This window comes from Cetorhinus maximus, chromosome 22 (genome assembly GCF_964194155.1).
Source record: "Cetorhinus maximus chromosome 22, sCetMax3.hap1.1, whole genome shotgun sequence".
Classification (NCBI taxonomy): Eukaryota; Metazoa; Chordata; class Chondrichthyes; order Lamniformes; family Cetorhinidae; genus Cetorhinus; species Cetorhinus maximus.
The window spans coordinates 52468851-52484387 of NC_135900.1; the positions used below are offsets into that span (position 1 = coordinate 52468851).

The 15537-nt window shown below is 42.2% G+C and overlaps 1 protein-coding gene across 1 annotated transcript in view; it reads left to right on the plus strand.

Annotated features, from left to right (window-relative positions):
* Window positions 1-15537, plus strand: part of LOC144696698 (peroxisome proliferator-activated receptor alpha-like) — a 585390-nt gene that overhangs the window by 320815 nt on the left and 249038 nt on the right. The window contains exon 7 of the mRNA XM_078568315.1: window positions 5531-5612. The gene's annotated coding sequence lies outside the window, so the exon portion shown is untranslated. The remainder of the gene's footprint in view (window positions 1-5530; window positions 5613-15537) is intronic.

Consider the following 15537-nt stretch of genomic DNA (forward strand, 5'->3'; position numbering starts at 1 on the left):
TGTCTTCACCTCGAAGGACTTCAAATGCCGGATTGTGCATGCATCGCCCACTCCTGGCCCGTGCATGTGCGAAACTCCCAAGGCCTGTTGGGATGTAGAGTTGCTAACCTCCACTCCACAAGAAGGTATGTCTGGATCTCATAACACTTGTAATACCATCCAGGATGCCACCATCTTTGTCACCATTGCCAATATTCCATTTCCTTTGCTTCAAGGAAATTACAATTCTTTCAATGCATTACACACCCCTGAACCCTTTTATTTATTGTGATATTGGGATGCCATGGCAATTGTCTTAGGTGTTCACTCAATAACCTGCTACCTGCACTGTGCCACTGATCTCGTCATCTCCCCCAGCATGTCTAAGGCCTACTTCTGCAACATTGGGAGACTAGCTCTTTAATGTCTAATTTTCCCTTTTGGTCTCCTGCCTTTTGTGGGCATTGTAAGAAAGTTTCTTATTTACTTAGGTGAAGGCAAACATCTGAGGCCAGTTTCCTGGGTGGTTTCACACAGCAACTTTGTTAAATGAAAGGAGTTTTAAGATTCTGATTCCAAGTAATTACAATTTGTCAAGTTAGTGATATATATTGTATAATAGAGAGTTAGATACCCTGAACCACAGAGTATAGAGAAGGTTGAACTGTACAATCATTAATTTTAGAGATAGAATAGTGCATTGGTGCCCATAATATCCGAGAAGGAAAAGGGATGGTGGATGGATGTTACTTGCCCATCTTCACCAATGAACGTTTTCTGCCACTGACCTGCAGTTATGAGGGTGTCATTGCCATTTCTCTCTGAATAATACCCACAGCACTTTTTCTGATTTTATTGCATGGACACTCAGTAGTTCACCAGTTTGTCTCTCCTTTTCAGCATTTCAAGCAGAAGTGTCTGAAGATAGGCTTCATTATAATTTTGGGCTTCTCTTCTTCACTTCCTTCCAATGTGGTGTTCTTACCTGTACCTACTTCTTCTGTTGTAGACATTCTTTAAAAGCGGCACAAAATTTCACATGAATCACCTATTACAGCTACATCCAAATCAAAGGCTTGCAAAAAGTTCATTACTTATCGCTGCTGCAATCTTCAGCCAATCCAAAGTATTTAAAGGAAGCCAATGTCCTCCCTTCCCATCATAGTGCTGCTGTGTCACACAGGAGTTGTGCTTATCTAAAACCAATGGGAATGTAAATGAATGTTCTACAGTGAATGGTCCCATGGAATCTCGGGATCTTTTTATTTACTTGTGAAAGATGCATTTATTTTATACAATTGCATTATATTTATACATATGTGTAATGCTATGATGTAAGATAATTTTTAGGATGAGTTTGAATTGTATATTTATCAAGGTAGGGCATATTAATTCTGAGGGACGGAACTTTTTCAGTTAAATTACGGTGCCTTCCGATTGTGGGAATGCATGCCTGTGCTTGTCTTTTAGCCTACCTGTAGTAGTTCTCAGGGTAGGCATTCCTGGAAGAGAAGTGGCAGTCACTGATGAAGAGTCATACAGACTCGAAACGTTAACTGTGTTCCTCTCCGCAGATGCTGTCAGACCTGCTGAGTTTTTCCAGCTATTTTTGTTTTTGTTTATAATAGTTCTCTGGTGTTTGCCTTATCAGCCTAGGCATGACTAAATCCTTCCAGTGTGAGAGTTATTTGGACAAAAGCTGGAATGCCCGTACCAATTAAGTGAATTTGGTTTACCACGGAATCAGAAGTGGACCTCTGTGTAGAGTGAAAGGACGACTGAGAGATCAGTGCTGTCTAACACTCTTCACACCCCATGAGCCTCACTTTTGTCTGTCCCAATACAAAGTTAGCCCTCATGCACCAAACAACCGTCCTTGAGGCCCCTGACTGACATGTCAATTCCAATTTGTGTCTATTCATGGAAAGTTTTGTGCTGTGGGCCCACATGATGGAATACTTTCCATTTGCCTGGATGAGTAGAACTCCAACAACACTCAAGAAGCTCAACACAATCCAGGACAAAGCAGCCTGCTTGATTGGCACCCCATCAACCACCTTAAACATTCAATTCCGCCACCAACAGCGCACCATGGCAGCAGTGTGTACCACCTACAAGATGTATTGCAGCAACTCGCCAATGATCCTTCAACAGCACCTTCCAAACTTGTGACCTCACCACCTAGAATGACAAAGGCAGCAGATGCAAGGGAACACCACCACCTGCAAGTTCCCCTCCAAGTAACACACCATCCTGACTTGGAACTATATTGGTATTCCTTCACTGTTGCTGGGTCAAAGCCTTGGAACTCCCTCCCTAAAAGGACTGTGGGTGTACCTACACCACATGGACAGCAGTGGTTCAAGAAAGTGGCTCATTATCAAGGGCATTTAGGGATGGGCAATAAATGTTGGCCTTCCAGCAGCACTCTCATCCCCATGAATGAATAAAAGCATATATTGCCAACTAAGTTTTGATTACCCCAATTGCATACTAAATATTGTTTATATTTATGAATAAGTGATAGCAAAGATTTAGGTTTAAAAACAGATTTATGAATTTAGTGTAAGTTATACTGCTGCTTTGCACTGTGTTTAAGGCCCACATTAATTATGGACATATCCTTAGATACAGAACCTGTCCATGTCCATGCAAGACCTGGACAACATTCAGACTTGGGCTGATAAGTGGCAAGTAACTTCATGCTCACAAGTACCAGGCAATGACAATCTCCAGCAAGAGAGAAATAACCATCTCCCCTTGATATTCAGTCTCCCACTATCAACATCCAAGGGATTTACCATTGACCAGAAACTGAATTAGACCAGCCGTAGCGAGGTCAGAGGCTAGGAATTCTGCAGCGAGTAACTCACTTCCTGACTCCCCAATGCCTGACCACCATCTACAAGGCACAAGTCAGGAATGTGATGGAATACTCTCCAGTTGCCAGAATGAGTCTGGCTCCAACAACCCTCAAGAAATTTGATGCCAACTAGGACAAAGCAGCCCACTTTATCAGCACCTCATCTACTACCTTAAATATTCACTCTGTCCACCACCAATACAGTGGCAACAGAATGTACCAAATACAAGATGCACTGCAGCATGCTTCCTTTGCCAGCAGCTTCCAAACCCATAACCTCTGCTGCCTAGAAGGACAAAGGCAGCAGATTCATAGGAATGTCACCACCTGCAAGTTCGCCTTTAAGCCACACAGCTTCCTGACCTGGAACTAGATCGTCTTTCCTTCACTTTCGCTGGGTCATAATCCTGGAACTCTTTTCCTAACAATACTGTGAATGTACCTAAACCAGGTGGACTGCAGCAGTTTAACTGGCGACTTACTAACACCTTTTCAAGGGGAATTAACGATGGGCAACAAATGCTGGCCTTGCCAGCAATGTTCACATCCCATGAAAGCATTTTAAAAATGCATCGCTTTGTACCCGATTGCTGCAAATAGATTTATCTGTGATGGAATTACAGTGAATAACTTGTAACTTAGTTTTTAGTGTAAACTTTCTCTTTGTTAACTTGCTTGTACAAAGACATCAGTTTTTCTATTGTAACATTCATCTTTTTCAAATAGCAAATCAGTGGCCTGCTTTTTGTAAAAACAGAAACTGTCACAGATTAGAGGAACATTCTCTGCATTGTGTTTCTCCAGATTGGCACAATACTGAATGGAGATTCAGCATTTTCCCAATGAGGGGAAAAAATACCAGGATAACTCCCTTTGCTCTTCTTTGAAAAAATGCTATGGAATTTTCTATTTCTTGCACTTGAAGAGACAAATGCTGTCTCAATTTAACATTTCATCCAAAAGACTGCACCTCAGTGCAGCAGTCCCTCATTTTTGCAATGAAAACCTACATTATGTGCTCAAGTTTGGAGTAGTGTTTGAAGGCTTATTGTAAGGTGATCTTTTTTATGTCTTTATAGTATTTCTTTTAAAATATGCTGTAATAGGCCTATGAAAAGCTAATATTTGCTGCTTATGCTTTCAATACAGTTGCCCATGTAGAGTCGATTAAATTTAGAGCACTCAACTCGTGCAGTGATCCCACAATTTAGTACAATAGTACCACATTTTAAACTGTCCTGATCTGCAAATTATATTTCATGGAGACTTCAATTACAAGAGCTTCAGACTGGGGTAATGCATGCCTGTGCTTGTTTTCTACTCTACCTGTAATGGTTTTTTTATGACTTGTTTTCTCAACATCGCACATGTCAGCCTGTACTGATGATTAAGTCTTCTTCAGAAAGGAAGCTATTCATCAGACAAGAAGGCTGCACCTTGCATAGAATGAAGGCATGATGAAGATTCCAGTGTCTGTCATTTCGCGTACAGGGCAGAAATTAATGCTGCCCTCAGGATCGGATTAAGAGACTAGGTGGTTGGGTGGGGGGAACCATTAGAATCGGGAGAGAGGTGGGGTGTGGAGTGCCCATCGCATTCCTAATTTCCTGCAATTAAGTTAGGCGGAAGGAACATTGACGTTGGCCTTCCCATCCGGAGGTCATTGAGGCCCTTAAGTGTCCAAGTAAAGGTCACTTAAGGGCCTCACCCTGTTGCTGCTGATACTCTACAGCAGTGTGGAGCCTTGTGCCTGGTAAAGGCCAGTAGCCTTTTTGGCTCAGGGGTCAGGGGATCCTTTTGATCAAGCACCATGTGGTGCACTAAGGGCCACCCTGGCAGCAAGGACTGACCTCGCTGAACCTCTTTCCTCCCACCTGCCTTCCTACTGGCCCTCCGCAATGATCATTGCTCGCTCCCACCCCCCCACAACCTTGTCAGGGCATGCCTGTCTGGCTCCTGTGAGCCTCACCAACTTACTTTAGTTCCATGGCCTCTTCCATCTGCACTGGTTCGCACCTGCTGCAGTCCCAACAATGGCCACTGCTCTAGATGAAGAGCTGTCAGCCCTCTGGCAGGTAGCTCTTGGAAGTGGGACCTCCACTCTTCAAGGGGCAGAAGTGCTGAAGGTGGGCAGTTAACTCCCTGATTGCCATTGAATTCTGTTGGGCCTTCCAAAAATAGCCATGTTGGGGTTTCCCCCAGCTTTGGGGCATGGACAAGGCCACTGCTGTGACCATTAAATTCAGCCCACAGTTCCACATTCCCTGTTCTTCATCCATTGCTCCTCGTTTGTAAATGAGAGTAATTTTGAGAATTATCCAAGTGACCAGTTATGCAAGTATCCAGTGATATGAAAATACACATGTTCATTATATTGCTTATTTAGAAGTATTCACCTTAACAAAAGCAACTTATGTTGAGAGCGGGTGCCATTAGATCTCTGATCTGCTATAACGATTATGTGGATAACTGTAAATAGACAAGTCACTTAACGAGCCAGCTGTGAAAATGGTGTCAGCATCTGAAGAAATCTTTTACAGTTTAGAATATTCTGTTCATGAAAGTTTCTACTGGAAAAAAAAACTCTTCATATGGTGTAATATAAGCAAGAATTTGAAAGACTAATTTTCTAGTTTGAAGCCCTTTTTCACACATGACTTTTAGTGTTGTACAATTCTTTTCCTCCAGTCCGAGGTTCCAAATTCTGGAGAGTCTACCCGCAATGCCAGTTGTTTCTATGGCTTCATAATTCTTGAGTGACATGCACAAGGTAAAGCCAGCAATTATTTATGATTTTGGCAAACCATTTAAGTTGAAAGAGCTTACCTGTAACACCATGTCCCTTATATGCATATATGTACCCTTTCATACATGAAGTAAAAGTATTGTTAACCTGACATTCTAAGTTTAGATGGGTCTTGACTTAGACATAGATTGGAACCCATGGTGTGTCCTGATAAGACTTAAGTTGAGATAGCCAAGTGTCTTTGTTAAGGTTTGGAGTTGTGTGATCTTCTGTTGGTCCTGCTGGCTCTAGTGGTTTGACTAAACAACCATGGACGTTGTACCAGTTATTTGACAGGAACCTGTTCCACTAGACCCCCTTGATTGATTATATCCTAGCCTTAGAGCATAGATCCTGCCAGGGAGGGGAGGGGTTGAATTCCCTGGAATCTTGGAGATTGATGAGGAAAGTGATGCACCCTCTTCTTATCCAATTTTAGGAGATTTTTAGTGATTTTCTTTGGTGCTTCAGATGAGATCATTTATGTGGATCTTTCTAGTCTTAACTCTATCAGTTGTTGTCATAAAATACCCATGATAACCTTAGGCAACTGTCATCTGAAAGGTTCATTTCCGATTTGATTATATCTTTGTAATGAATGGTCATCTTTGGCTGTGCTCCCCTCCCCAGTTTCCTTCTGTCAATTTGCAATCCACACCTTAAAAGTATGTACATTGTAATTTCTGCTTATTATTTAATTCAGCTTTTTCAGCAAAACCTCTAATTGCAGCGTAGTTTCTCAAACACAACTTACATTTGCAGATATTTTGTGGAGAATTGCTAGTTTTTGGTGAATGCGACCTTAGTGTGAATCAAAGTTTTCTCATAGAGTGTTTTAATGTGAAGGTGAGTGGTATGTCACCGACTAAGTACAATGTACTTGAGCCCTTGATGGCCACAAAATGTTGCATTTCTTTAAAGATTTTTCCTTCTGTTTTTCCATCCATGCTGATCTATGATTGATTTACAAAAATGCAATTTTAATGATTCAGTTTGGATCTGTCAGGGTTTTCAGTTGAACTTGCTAATATTAAACTCTGATTCATGGAAACCATTGGTCCATGGAACTTTTTTGGCCAGGTTAGGCAAGATGGACAAAAGGGCTGAACTCCCGAGATGAGGTGAAGGCGACTGCCCTTGACATCAAGGCAGCATTTGATTGGGTGTAGCATCCCTTAGCAAAACTGGAGTCAATGGGAATCAGGGAGAAAACTCTCCACTGTTGGAGTCATACCTGGCACAAAGGAAGATGGTTTTGGTTGTTGGAGTTCAATCATCTCAGTTCCAGGACATTGCTGCAGGGTACTCCCCCAGGGTAGTTTCCTAGGCCCAACTATCTTCAGCTGCTTCATCAATGAATTTCCTTCCAGCATGAAGTCGGAAGTCGAGGTGTTCACTGATGATTGCACAATGTTCAGCACCGTTCGTGACTTCTCAAATACTGAAGCAGTCCGTGTCCAAATGCAGTAAGACCTGGACGGTATTCAGGCTTGGGCTGACAAGTGGCAAGTAACATTCATGCCACACAAGTGCCAGACAATGACGATCTCCAACAAGAGAGAACCTAACAATCGCCCCTTGACATTCAGTGGCATTGCCATCGCTGAATCCCCCACTATCAACATCTGGGGAGTTACCATTTACCAGAAATTGAACTGGACCAGCCATGTCAATACTGTGGCAACAAGGGCTGGTCAGAGGCTAGGAATCCTGCAGTGTGCAACTCACCTCCTGACTCTCCAAAGCCTGTCCACCATCTACAAGGCACAAGTCAGAAGTGTGATGGAATACTCTCCACTTGCTTGGATGAGTGCAGCTCCAACAACACTCAAGAAGTTGGACACCATCCAGGACAAAGCAGCCCACTTGATTGGCACCCATCCACAAACATTCACTCCCTCCACCAGCAATGCATAGTGGCAGCAGTGTGTACTATCTACAAGATGGACTGCATGAACTCACCAAGGCTTCCAAACCCACGACTACAACCATCTAGAAGGACAAGGGCAGACACATGGGAACACCATCACCTGAAAGTTCCCCTCCAAGCCAGTCACCATCCTGACTTGGAAATATATCGTCATTCCTTCACTGTTGCTGGGTCAAAATCCTGGAGCACCCTCCCTAATAGCACTGTGGGTATACTTACACCACATGACTGCAACGGTTCAAGAAGGCAGCTCACCACCACCTTCTCAAGGGCAATTAGGGATGGGCAATAAATGCTGGCCTAGCCAGCGATGCCCAAATCGCATGTATGAATAAAAAAACTGACCATTTGCCCTCAGAGTAGCCCCTATCCCAAGATATTTTACACCTGCATGCATGGATAATGTCAGTTTGAGAAGATGAGGTTGCATGATGTTATTAATAAATCTCTGAATTATGTAAAATTCTTATGCTATAACTATGCTATTTTTCCAGAGATTTGGAATATTATGCATGTTTTATTTACAACTATTAGGAATATAGCAAACATACATTGTATGGCTATTGAGTTTCTTTACTGTTCCAGTTTATGTAACATTGTGGATGGATGAGCTTTGGAGTACCCAGAGTAGCTTGTTGAACGGGTGGTAACCAGATCTAAAGGTGTATCTTACTTGTGGAAAAATACCCTGGTGACTGTGAAGTCAAATGTTTATTTCATATGCAATCAGTTTATGATGAAGAATGCTTCCAATCCAAAAAAGGCATCATAATACACATGTATTTTCTATGTGGGGGATGAAGTGGTACACTAGATTAACACATGTCCTTTCACTTCTGGACCACAGTTCACCAACCAAGACACAAGAGTTAAAGTCCACTTTATGTGAAATAAAATTGGAGCATTTTCAACTCAATTCCTGGAGGAATGGGCATACAAACAGCAATAAGAAATACTGGATATGTTTTGTCAAGTATTGTCAAACTTGCTCAGAGAGGGCATAAGGGTTGCTGATGTGGGAAGTGAGGATATTCTCATATGGGAGTACTATTCTAAGAGTGCTTACATACCATGTTGGAATAGAAAAAAACAAAAAAAATGATGTACCATGTTTGTCAGTATTTGCATGTGACCTCTGAATTGTGGTTGCAATCCCTTTTATTTGCATTAAGAAATCTGTTTGGATTGGAAATTTATCAGACATAAACAGGTGGCCCTACTAGTGACTGTTTACACAAATCTCTCTCACCGTATGCAAATATAGTCATAGAAAAACAACTGCCGTGGATAGTGTTACGAAGGTACTTAGTGTACACCATGTACTCAAACTATCATGGTATTGCTTTCACACACCTTTGTTAATTGTCTTCTAATAGTAACAGCCATGTTTAATGCGGTTACCACTGGTGATTGCTGCTGCTGTTATTCTGATCTTTCCACTAATAGTCAACCTCAGCACAAAAGCAAAAGAGATGAACTAATGCAACTAGGTTGAACTGGACTGTTCTCAACTCAATGAACATTGTGTAATTTTGGACTATGTCCCTTCTGTACCATTCAATTGTGGTACCATTTCCAACATATATATCCCTTTAGAATGTGATCTTATTATTGTCTAGTATTTGTTCCATTCTATCACTAATTTTGTAGTAAAATCTCTGAAATGCATTTAATTGTAATGAATAGATTTATATTTTGAGAATTTGTCATTTTGCGTCTTGAACACTGCCATGGGATTTTCACCGCCAAAATTGAAACTATGGGAAAAATTTTCCCGCCGTCAGGTGGGTTGTGCGGGGGCGGGTGCAAATCTGATCGACGCCCCCGATCGGGTCTGTGCCGCCATTTTACGTGGCAGACTAATTAAGGCCAGCCCATCGTGACGCACGCCTAAAAGCGCTGAGCGCTCCCTGTGGGGGTGGGGGGGGTGGAATTCCCTGAGTGGTTCCCTGTGCTCTTTCACACATGCGCGCGAGAGAGCGCAGAGATTTGTTTCAGTGTTAAGCTTTTAAATGAAGGATTTTTAAACTTTTAAAACATATCCCCTCATGTGACACTATCACATGAGCTGGGACATGTCAAAGAATAAATGTATAAATTTTTACTAGATTTTAAAACAGTTCATGAAACCTCATCCCGCCCGTGGATGAGGTTTCATGAAAAATGCGAAGGCCGCCTGGTCTCTTCGCCTGCCCGCCAACCTTAAGGTTGGACGGGCAGCTCATTAAATTGAGTTAATTAGATTTTAAATGGCCTTAATAGGACTTTGACAGTTTGGCACCGAACTGAAAATCTAAATGACGTGCGCTGACATCGGGACGCCCACCCGATGTCACTACGTGTTGGCGAGCGGGCCCTGCCCCCCCCCGCTCGCCGACGGGAAAATGCTGCCCTATAATTCAGTGACCTGAAAGTTTTATTTATTCCAAAGACATTTCATTTGAAAATTGTTCCATATTCTCCTGTGATTTTGGTATCTAACCAATATTGTAAATTGTCACCTTCAATTTTGGCCTTATACCTGACTTCAGGAGACTCAGTTCACAAAGCAACTGTTAGAAAATACACTCTCAACTGCAAAGCCATTGTTTTTATCGAAATTCTTATAATATACAAGAAAATTTCAAATGTAGGATAAATAAGTGCCAATTTCCAGGGAGCTATGAATTTACATATTCCTATGTTTAAATAGGTAAACTATCCCTCCTCGTCCTCTGTAGTCTTTGACATGGTTGATCACACCATCTGCTTCCAAATCCTCTCCAGAGTTATCTAGCTGGGTGAGATGGCTGGTTGCATTCTTATTTATCCAGTCGTAGCTAGCTGACAATCATCCATAATGGTTTCTCTTCCCACTCATGCACCATTACTGCTGGTGTCCCCTCAGGATCTATCCTTAACCTCCTCCTATTTTTTAATACATGCTTCTCATCATCAGCAACATCATTTTAAAATAGTGTCAGTTTCCACATGTATCATGACAACACCTAGCTCTATCTCACTGCCACCTCTTTCAAACCCTCCACTGTATCCAAATTGTCAAATTGCTTGTCCAACATTCAATACTGAATGAGCAAAAATTTCCTCAAACTAAATATTTGAAAGACCAAAGCTGTTGTTTTTGCCACAAGTCTGTTCTCCAGCCAGTGACTCTATCTCTTTCCCAGGCAACTGTCTGAGACTGAATCAGTCTGTTTGCAACTTTGGCATCATATTTCAGCCCGAGATGAGTTTTGTTTTTATTCTTTGATAGGATATGGGCATCGCTGGCAGGATCAACCCTAAATGCCCTTGAACCGAGTGGCATGCTAGACTATTTCAGAGGGCAGTTCAGAGTCAACCTTATTGCTGTGGATCTAGAATCACATATAGGGCAGACTGGGTAAGGACAGCAGATTTCCTTCCCTAAAAGGATATTTAAACCAGATAGGGTTTTACAACAATCGATAATAGTTTCATGGTCACCATTACTGAGACTAGCTTTCAATTCCAGATTTTATGAATTGAATTTAAATTCCACCAGCTCCAGTGGGATTTGAACCCATGTCCCCAAAGCATTAGTTTGGGTCTCTGGATTACAAGTCCAGTGACATTACTACACCACCATCTCCCCACGTTTCCGTCATATACATGGAAGACCAATTATTTCCACCTCTCTAACGTCACCCAACTCTGTACCCTGTCTTAGCTCACCCGCTGTTGAAACCCTCATCCGTGCCTTTGTTTCCTCTAGACATGACTATTCCAAAGCACTTCTGGCTGGCCTCCCACGCTCTACCTGCATGAACATGTGGTCATCAAATTCTCCTGCCATATCCTAACTTGCAACAAGTCCCTTTCACCCATCACCCCTGTGCTTACTGACTTACATTGACTTCCAATCTGGCATTGCCTCAATTTTAAAATTCTCATCCACATTTTCAAATCCCTCCATAACCTCACCCCTCCCTCTCCCCATAATTTCCTCCAGCTCCACAACCCTCCAAGATATCTGCACTCTTCTAATTCTGGCCTCTTTAAATTTTAATCACTCCACCATTGGCAGCTGTGCCTTCAGCTGCCAAGGCCCTGAGTTATGGAATTCCTTCCCTAAACATCTCCACCCCTCTTCCTCTCTGACCATGCTTTTGGTCTTCTGCCCTAATACCTCCCTCTGTGGCGCAGTTTCAAATTTTGTCTGATAATGCTCTTGTGAAGTGCCTTGAATGTTTTACTGCATTAAAGGCATGCTATATGAGTACAAGTTGTTGTTGTCTGGACTGCGGAAACCATTCTAGATTATTTGGCCTGCACTTTAGCCTGAAGATGAGTTCTGTGTGGGGTGGGGTGGGGTTGGAGGCTATTATTATGAGGTCAGCAAACCCAGAAGAACAGGTTTCCTGAATGTCCTGCAGAATTTAGCTGCAGGGTTGCTTTAATTTCTTTTCTCTGTGAGGTTCCTGTTGACAGGCAGCTTGATTAACTGACTGGAGGCCTCTCAGGCATGAAACCTGCTTCACAGGGTTGAAGCTTATGAGAGCCTGGAAGTGTACTAGAGGAATGAGAGAGATTGCGCGGTGGGAGATCTGAATTGTGGGTTAGGTTGGAGACTACTGGTGGTTGGGAGGGAGTAGATGATGGTGGAGGGGTGGGCAGCAGATCATGGGGCTGGGATTTGCTGGGTAGCTTGTTGGGTCTGGAGGAAGCACTCCTACTCCTGGCCCAGAAAAGGGACTCACCTCGTGGATTCACCCTTTCTTTTCTCCTTTAAGCTGCTGAGTTTCCCCGAGGCCTAGAAACCTAACCACTTGTGATTAAGATGGAATGAGTGTTAAAATGAAGGCATGTTGCCTCATTGTAATATTTAAAATATTGGTCAAAATCTTGGAACCCCTTTCCTAACAGCACTGTGGGTATATCTACATCACATGGCCTTCAGTGATTCAAAAGGCAGCTCACCACCATCTTCTCAAGGGCAATTAGGGATGGGCAACAAACGCTGGCCTAGCCAGCGACACCCACAACCCGTGAAAGAATAAAAGAACAAACCCACTTTGTTTGAGCAGATTGGTTGCTTGCCCCTTCTCCGCCTCCAATCAAATTAGGAGTAGGCATGTTCAGTTCCAGTTACAGATTTTTTGTTTTTTAACCTCCGGCACAAGTCCAACCACCTGACTTTTAGAATTAAGATTCAGCCCACTACTTATTCTGCTTTTTTAGCTTTGTGTTTTTACCTCTTTACATTGAATGCACATCTCATGTTTTCCTGTTTGGATCCAGAACTGCTTAGCAGCCACCTTTTCTACTGCAGGGGTTTTCAAACTTCTATACTCTTTTGAGCCACTTCACAGAATCACATAATTGTTACAACACAGAATGAGGCCATTTGAGACCAACCCTCTGTAGGAGCATTTACCTAGTGCCAGACCCCATAGCTCTGCATATTCTGCCTTTTCAGATCCCAACTCACTTCCCTTTTGAATACATCAATTGAATCTGCCTCCACCACACTCTCAGGCTGTGCATTCCAGATCCTAACCATTCGTTGCGTGAAAAGGTTTTTCTTTACATTGCCATTGCTTCTTTTGCCAATTACATTAAATCTGTGCATTCCTGTTCTCAATCCTTTTCCCTATCTAATTTGTCGAGACCCCTCATGTTTTTTGACTATCTCTATCAAATCTCCTCTCAACCTTCTCTTCTCCAAGGAAAACAGTCCCAACTTCTCTAATCTACCTATGTAACTGAGGTTCCTCATCCTTGGGACATAGAAACATAGAAAATAGGAGCATGAGTAGGTAATTCGGCCCTTCGAGTCTGCTGCGCCATTCAATAGGATCATGGCTGATTCTTTATCTCAATGCCGTACTCCTGCACTCTACCCATACCCTTTTATGCCTTTAGAGTCCAGAAATCTACCTATTTGCTTCTTAAATATATTCAGTGACTTGGCCTCCACAGCCCTCTGTGGTAGAGAATTCCACAGGTTCACCACCCTCTGTGAGGAAGTTTCTCCTCATCTCTGCCCTAAATGGTCTACCCTGTATCCTGAGACTGTGATCCCTTGTTCTAGATCCCCCAGCCAGAGGAAATATCATCCCTGCATCGAGTCTGTCCATCCCTGTCAGAATCTTATATGTCTCAATGAGATCTCCTCTCATTCTTCTAAATTCCAGTGAATACAGGCCTAGTTGGCCCAATCTCTCCTTATACAACAATCCTGATCTGAATCGGGAATCAGATTCCAGACTGATCCCAGGAATCAGTCTGGTGAACCTTTGTTGCACTCCCTCTGTGGCAAGTATATCCTTTCTTAGGTAAAGAGACCAAAACTGCACACAGCACTCCAGGTGTGGTCTCACCAAGGCCCTGTACCAAGGGACTATTCTCGTGAGCCTTTTCTGCACTCTCTCTAATGCCTTCACATCTTTCCTAAAGTGTGGCACCCAGAACTGGACACAAAACTCCAGTTGAGGCTAAACCAGGGTTATATACAAGTTTGGCATAACCTCATTGCTTTTATACTCTATGCCCCTATTAATAAAGCCTAGGATGTTGTATGCTTTATTAATTGCTCTCTCAACTTGTCCTGCCACCCTTAATGATTTGTGCACATATACACCTAAGTTCCTCTGCTCCTGCAATCCCTTTAGAATTGTACCTTATATTTTATATTCGTCTTCACATTCTTCCTACCAAAATGAATCACTTCATACTCCTCTACATTAAATTCCACCTGCCCCTTTTCCACCCATTCCACCATTCTATGCCCTTTTGAAGTTCTACACTATTCTCCTCATACTTCCGAATGCATCCAAGTTTTGTATCATCCACATATTTTGAAATTGTGCCCTGTACACCACAGTCTAGGTTGTTAATACATATCAAGAAAAGCAAGGATTCCAACACTGACCCCTGAGGAACTCCAGTACAAACCTTCCTAAAGCCTGAAAAACACTCATTAACCACTGCTTTCTGTTTCCTGTCATTCAGCCAATTTTGCATCAATGTTGCTGCTGTCCCTTTTATTCCAAGAGCTATAACTTTACCCACAAGTCTGTTGTGCAGCACTTTATCAAATGCCTTCTGGAAGTCCATGTACATCACATCAAGAGAATCTCTTTCATCAACTTTCTCTGTTACCTCATCAAAAAACTCCAAGTTAGTTGAACATGATTTGCCCTGAACAAATTCTTGCTGGCTTTCCTTAATTAACCTGCATTTCCCAAGTGACTATTAATTTTCTCCCGAATTCTCACTTCTAGAAGCTTCCCCACCACCAAGGTTAAACTGACTTAACTCTTAAATGTGTTATGTGGTGCCGTGTAATAGAAGGAGCTGATGCAAACTTTAAATCTCTTGCCATTAATCTGCATGTGCCTCAGTCGCCAAACTAACAAATCTTGGCATTCTGATTTAGGGTTTATGCTCCAATGAGGCTACCATATTAAGAGCTGTGCTTTCCAAAACTATGAATCCAAGAAATTCAAACGGGATGAACCAGCAACTAAAAACTATAAGCACCAGTCAGATTTAGTTGCCTAGGCATTGAGAATCATATTGCTCAGACTCAGGAACTACATACCCTTGTTGATCAAGAGCTTGGGAGTAAGTCAAAAGAAGAATCTTTAAATGTAGGAGAGCTAAGGGCCCTGTGTTCCTTTGTGGAATTGTACAAAAAATTTATAGCAAAACTGGATTTTTCAGTTCAATTAATTATGCATACTATGAAAGTTGCCCACAAATGGCATTTGACGCTTGGAAAGTTCAGTTGCTTACGTGTATCAGTGGAGAATAAGCAGAAGTTCACAACAAGTTGATAATGTTAATTTGAACATCCATCATAAAATTCAAGGACAAAGAAGAAAACCAGAAAATTAAATGGTTGACATTGGTCACATACAGGATCTTAATAAACAAGCATTTGATTTTTTTTCCAAAATCTTAGCCTGACAATATATCAATTGTGATGCTCAACCAGTAAATACTGCAAATGTTGGA